This window comes from Canis aureus, chromosome 18 (assembly GCF_053574225.1).
Source record: "Canis aureus isolate CA01 chromosome 18, VMU_Caureus_v.1.0, whole genome shotgun sequence".
Lineage (NCBI taxonomy): Eukaryota > Metazoa > Chordata > Mammalia > Carnivora > Canidae > Canis > Canis aureus.
The window spans coordinates 6314437-6321407 of NC_135628.1; positions in this window are offsets into that span (position 1 = coordinate 6314437).

Consider the following 6971-nt stretch of genomic DNA (forward strand, 5'->3'; position numbering starts at 1 on the left):
GGCGCCCCGTCTGCCTTTCTCTTATGAAAATACTTACGATTAGATCATTTGGCTCACCTGGATAAAACAGGCTACTCGCCTAATCTTAAGATAGTTTATTTAAGCATATTTGTAAAGTCCCTTTTGCCATGTAAGGTAACATTCACAGACTCCTAGGATTGAGACAGGAACACCTTAGGGGTGGAGGTTATTATTCAGTCTACATCCAAGGTAATTGTAGAAATATTTAAGTAATATAGTTTTTCAAGTTAAAGAGGGTCGAATGAGTGAGAGGTGAGAACATTGGAGAAAGCAGACATAAATAATTTTGTAAGGTTTTGTGGCCAGTGGGGAAGAGAGAGAGAAATTGGAAGACAAGATAAATGGGTCAGTGGAAGGGTTTTGATTTTAGTGGGAAATATTGAACGTATTTAAAGTCCAATGGGAAAAGTCTATAAAGGGCGGCAGAGGGTGAAGATAGTGGAAAGAGACCAGATAACAGGTGTTCCTGTTTCCTGAGAATGCCAGTGGCTGTGGTGAGGAGCGAGGAAGTGCTGAATGTCTGCATTACTCAGAAGCATTTCTGAAAATATTTGAGGATGGGATACTGTAACTGTGGAAGACAGGTTTTTTTTTAATTTTTCATTTTTTTCCAATTTATTCCTAATTAATTTTAAAAGACATCACATAGCCATTTCTTTACTTTATGATCTGTTTTTTAATTAGAATTATTACATGGTTTCATTTTCCTTTTCACAGAAAATTAAAAATTTCAAAATGTATTTCTTAGAAATCTGAAATGAATGACAAATTGCTGGTGAGGAAAGCTGTAGTTGTATATCTACATGACTTGCTCTCCTTTATATTTTGAATTTTAGTTTTTTTTTTTTTTTTGCATTGGTTTGAATTTTGTCAGACTTCACCTAACTGTGCTATCAAGTTAACTACACTGAATGCATTATTGTTCTCAAAGGCTTACCTTACCATTCCACATCAGTATTTTTTTCTCCCTCTCTTCCTATTGTCATTTCTGTACATCCTGAATACAACAGATCATGGCTTCCGCAGGGAGTTCCAGGTAGGGCATTTCCAGGGTTTCCTATAATTGGTGACTGCTATGCTTGCTCACTAAACATTATGTAAATTGTGGCAGGGACCAAGAACCCAGAGGGGTGTGTGTGTGTGTGTGTGTGTGTGTGAATGATCACTGTGTTTATGTTGAGATGGAGAGGATATAGTAACAATTTTCCAATCAGGATCTTCCTTAGCAGGTTTAGGTTTTAGTGATCAGTTTTTCAGTTTGTAATATAATTTATACATTTATTGGGCTTTTGTTGTTTAAAAGATACATTACCAGCAGCTGTTGAGGAAGTAAGTTCTGTTCTTGAGAAAAGTAGAAAAATCTATTGAGAGAAGGGTGGGAAAATGAAAGGGAAAAGCTGAGTAACTAGAAATAAAAGGAAATGTGAGAGCGGCCTAGAGCCTACTCTACATTGGGTAGTCAGGCACAGTCTCTCCCAGGAGCTCGCTTTTTAAGCTATCCTCTTATCACAGTTATCCAACCAGAATGCCCAACTCAAGGTTTTACGTCGTTAAAGGATATCAGACAATGTGGTGGGTTTCAGAGAAGATAGCAATCTGATTTGTTTGCGGGGTCCAGAAAGTTTTCATATCATCAGATAAGGATTTTCAGAAAGATGGGACATGGGGCAGGAAGGACTAGAGAGGGGGAGGGGATAAATGGAGCTGTGGGAATAAGCTAAGTGATGGTGCCCCTGTGGAAAACAAGGGGGAGAGTTCAGGAAATAGGAAATAGCCCGTCTTGGATGAACCTGAAGACAGAGTACTATGAAATGACCTGGAAAAGGTGTTTGAGATCCTATTGTGTAGGGTACTCAATGGTTATATGGCAATTCACAACGTAGCAGTGTTAAAAGTGAAGAACAAAAGAACACAGTTGAAATTATACTAATGAGAGCTGCCATTTGCTGAAGAGTTACTATGTGCCAAGTCCTTTATTTATATATATTATCCCTTTTTACATGCCTCTCAGAAAACTATGGAATTCTGTTGCTCAGCTATGGTAGGCAATCTGCCTTTAAGTCACAGTGCTGGGAAGGATTTGAAGTGAAGTCAAAGAAATGATCATGGAAGCAAGTTAAGAATTGTACAATGGTTGAGGTGTAAGGAGTAAGAGGACATAAGCTAGAGTAGTGGTCAAGGGCCGAGAAAAGAGAAGATGGGCCAGAGACATTTTGGTTGCAAAGTATAAAAGATTCAGGATCAAGTTTGATGTGGAAAAAGAGAAAGGAATAAATCTTTTAGGATGAAATGTGCCATGGTTATTATTTTCAATTTTAATGCTTTTCATATTTTTTCTATTTTTAATATTTTAAAATTATACACTGAGTATATGAAAAATTCAGAATTATAGTAGAAGAAAACTTTCCTAATGTCTTGACATCCGTTGATAGTCACTGTTAATGCCTTAAAGCTCCTTGTACTTCCAAAAATATATACATAGATATTTGAAGGTTCTTTTTAAAAGCATTTTAACATGGTTATTATACTATAGGTGTTATATATATTATTTTACATCCTAACTTTTATATTTTCCCTTGAATTATCATTGCTTTTTCATATTATTTTATAAACTTCAAAAATATTTTACTTCCTGTATAATATTTCATTACCTGGGTTTCAGTTACCTTGTTTAGCCATTTACTTACTGTTTCTGTTTAGGTTGTTTCTGGTATATTTTCAAGATAGCTTTTGTGTGCAGATTTTTTTTTCTTTTGCATTCAAGATTATATGCTTAAAATTGATCTTCAAAAATGGAATTATCAAGTCAAAGAATAAGGTCATTAAAAAAAGACATAATTCGGGCAGCCGGGGGTGGGGGGGCGGGGCGCTGGGGGTGCTCAGCGGTTTAGCGCCGCCTTCAGTCCAGGGCGTGATCCTGGAGACCTGGGATTGAGTCCCACGTCGGGCTCCCTCCATGGAGCCTGCTTCTCCCTCTACCTGTGTCTCTCCCTCTCTCTCTCTCTGTGTCTCTCATGAATAAATAAATAAAATATTTTTAAAAAAAGACATAATTCACACTGCCATAATTTTTTTCAGAGTTCTTCCAATTTAAATGCATATCAGTAATTTTTTGAGAAGCACATTTGACTCCACTCTCAAAGGCAGGGAATATTATATTTATAACAAGATATTAAAGCAGAAATTTAGCCAATGTTTAAAATAATAAATGCCAGTGAGATATAAGGCCAGTTACTCTGCAGGATTTGCAAAAAGTCGATTTCCAAGATCTGGTTAGAGGACTCCTAAATCTCTTACCACATAGGAATTTTAGAAAATTCAAAAGTTAAGAGGGTAGGTGGAGACAAGATTGTTGAAAGGATTTTGGATTTGGAGGAAGCTGCTATTTTTCTGTGTTTTGGACACATTTTCCAAGTGAAATGGGGCTGGGGTAGCTGCTCCTCATCTCCAATCTTTTTTTTTTTTTTTCCATTTCCAATCTTATAAAGCAAGTTTCTATGGTACAAATGGGCAACCTTGAGTTGTGTCCCATTCTGTCGGAAGATTAAATGGACAGCAGTCTGATTCATTCCTGAGAAATCTCAAGTTTGAGAAATTGGCTGGATATTGAAGAAGAGATGGCTCTGCTCTCTGAGTTTGTTGGGTGAGGTACACAGGAGTCACATGAGAGAGAGGGAGACAAGGTGATTTTAAGCCAGAACCTTTGGGCAGGTGTAGAGAGCTTATCAGAGACAACCTAGAGGCAAGTTTTATTTATATTCTTGGTTCAGTGGGAGGAGGAAGGCCTCTGATGCAGAGAGATGTATTCCTGTATGTGCTGATTTTGCCAGAGAGAGAAGCCCAGCCTGGTCGCAGGTCTTTAAAGTATCCAAAGGGGCTGCCAACAGAAAGGTCAGGCTTTCATCATTTGCCAGCACCAGAGAGCCAGCCAAATAGAGTATTTTTGGTAACTTCTTGCCTTTTTTTCCCCTTTGACCGATAGTTTGATTTCTGTCCTTTTCATCCAAGGGCACAGCAAGAGCTCACTCCACTGCAATCTCTAACAATGAGAGAGAAGGTAAAGGGAAAGGAGAGCACTACAACTTTATTTTTATTTGAATGTTTTGATAATTTATAAAGTTTAAGACTTTTGACACTTTGGTGACCAGGCATATTCTTTTTATGATATTAATAAGCATATTTTCCACTAGTAGTCTATTTTTTAAAAGAAAAAAAATGAATATGGATTCCATAACATGAGTTGGGTTACATGGGAAACTAACAGGACCACCTATTCCTTTTTTATTTAACTTATTTTATTTAAGTTCAATTAGTTAGTATATAGTATATCATTAGTTTCACACGTAGAGTTCCATAATTATTCAGTTGTGTATCACACCCAGTATTCATTACATCATGTGTAATGCCCATCACCCAATTACCCCATCCCCCACCCCTCACCCCAGCAACCCTCAATTTGTTCCCTATAGTTTTTTTTTTTTTAAGATTTAATTTATTTATTTATGAGAGACACACAGAGAGAGAGAGAGAGAAGCAGAAACATAGGCAGAGTGAGGAGAAGCAGGCTCCATGCAGGGAGCCTGACGCGAGACTCAATCCCAGAACTTTGGGATCATGCCCTGAGCCGAAGGCAGACGCCCAACCACTGAGCCACCCAGGTGTCCCTGTTCCCTATAGTTAAGAGTCTCTTATGGTCTGTCTCCCTCTCTGATTTTGTTTTATTTTAATCTGCCCTGCCCTTCCTCCATGATCCTGTTTTGTTTCTTAAATTCCACATATGAGTACGACCAACTTGAACATCCTTCTTGCAATAAGCAAAACTTGGAATAAACATAATTATAAATTGAATGGTAAATCCTTATTCGTGTTCTAATCTGAAATACCTAAAAACATTATTCCTTTTTGCACTTTCTTTTTGATGACTGTAGTTTCTGAATGTATAATAAAGTTAAATTTCATCCTAGATATCGCAAAAATCAATTGCTATTTAGAAGAGTATGTGGCCGTGTAAGAGTCAGGCAGTATAGTGTAATGGAAAATTACACCAAGTTTTAACAGAAGAGCATCATTCAGCCCCAGCTCTGCCTGCTACTAATTATGGGACATTGGAAGAATAATTTAACCTCAGACTGAGATGTCAAATATATGAAAACAGAGAGCTGTCGCATAGTATAAAATAAGGTGGTGTATGTGAGACAAAAATGGGGTATTTTGTCTCTTGGCCCCCTACTCTCACTTCACACTCACTCCTATTTGTACAGAGGGTGTCTTTGGTAAGATACAGACACAGAGAATTTGTCAGCATAATGGCATCAAAGCTTTTCTAAAATAGGCGGCCAATATGAGCAAAAGAAAAATCTGTTGATGCTTCTTCCTGAAACACCTTAATAGGCTGAGGAAATCTTTCAAATTTTAGAAAAATTTTGTGCATTATCAGCAAGAAGAAAAATAAACAGGGATTTACTGAACTTGAATACATTCTGTTTTCCTCCACCTACCACCTGGAAAGCAATGTGGAACTAATAATTATTTCTTCAGCAGTGCAAATTACCTCTGCCTTTTATTCCCACACTATCTTACACACAGGGTTCCCTTTCATGTTATAGCCAGAAGGGTCAGCTTGTTAAAAACTTGTCCCACCGTTCTCCAAAGTGCCATTCAGGGATCCACTCATGCGACTCTCATTAATGACAAAGACCTGTGTCTAAAGGAGTGTGCAAAACCCCAGAGAGTGTAAAGATTCAAAGTGTTATTGAGGCCAAACCATCTTATCTATAGGTGAGCCTTCCGGGTCATGGTAGATTCACCCCGATGAAATAAAGTGTAGAATTTTCCATGTGCCTGGGCCTCCTGTGCAATCACTAAATGCAGAGCTTTAGATCACCTCCTCCATACTGAATACAAATTACCCAATAAAACAAATAAAAGCTCTCCAAGGCTATATCATACATCATATAAATTGTTTAGCTCCATTCAAAACACAAGTATTATGCCAGTGGAGGAGCAAAGCTAAATATCCACATTTACAAAAATTAGAAGTAATTGCTTAAAATCAACTGCAAATTAATTCCCTTCCACATTTCTTCAGAAGCTATTTCATAAAATTAAAAGTACACCTCAAAAAACCAAATATATGGCTACTTTCTTTATATAACTTTTCATATGTATTTGGCTTTTATTAATATAGCAATATAGGGGTGAGGATTCTAAAGAAAACATTTCCATCAACGTAGATATTGCAGAACTAGGAGGGACTGCTTATTCAGACCCTTGATTAAAACAATACTTCCAGGTTTGAGGATTTTTATACTCTACTGGAGAACTGAACAAAAACCCTGTAATTTAGTTATGCAACATTACTCAGTTTAACTGGCACTTTATGTTCTCCCATGTTCAAACACGAATGGGGAAGGAACATTCCTCATCCATCGGAGGATACAGACTGTATTTTGTTAGGATAGTCGTCTTGTTATGTCCCATTCGGCTCAGCCCCATTAAGCTTTTGGGCCTAGAATTGCTGCCTGCTGCCAGGATTAATATCTCAGTATTTTTTCTTCCTTAGTTTATGGTTACTTTTCAAGAATTAAATGATCATTCAGAAAGTTGGCTTCAGTTTATGAGCTGTTAAACCTATGGTAGATATGATACAGCAAAGGGAGAGCATAAAAGTTATTTGTAGCAACTTTCCTTGCAGACATTTGCTGGTCTCCCCACCCCCTGCCTTATTTTAGCTTGAAAATCCAGATTCCTTCCTGAGCTTCCAGGCCTTACATAAATATGTATTGGACTCACCCAGTAGTAAAGGGATGCTTATTCAGGAACTGTCAACATTTCCTTCCTTAATGGGGCAGTTTTCCACATATGTTAATTTTCTTGTCCCACTATTTTGTTTATTCTATACATGAGGTGAAACACCTCCCATATGCCATGGAAATAAATAAATGAACAGA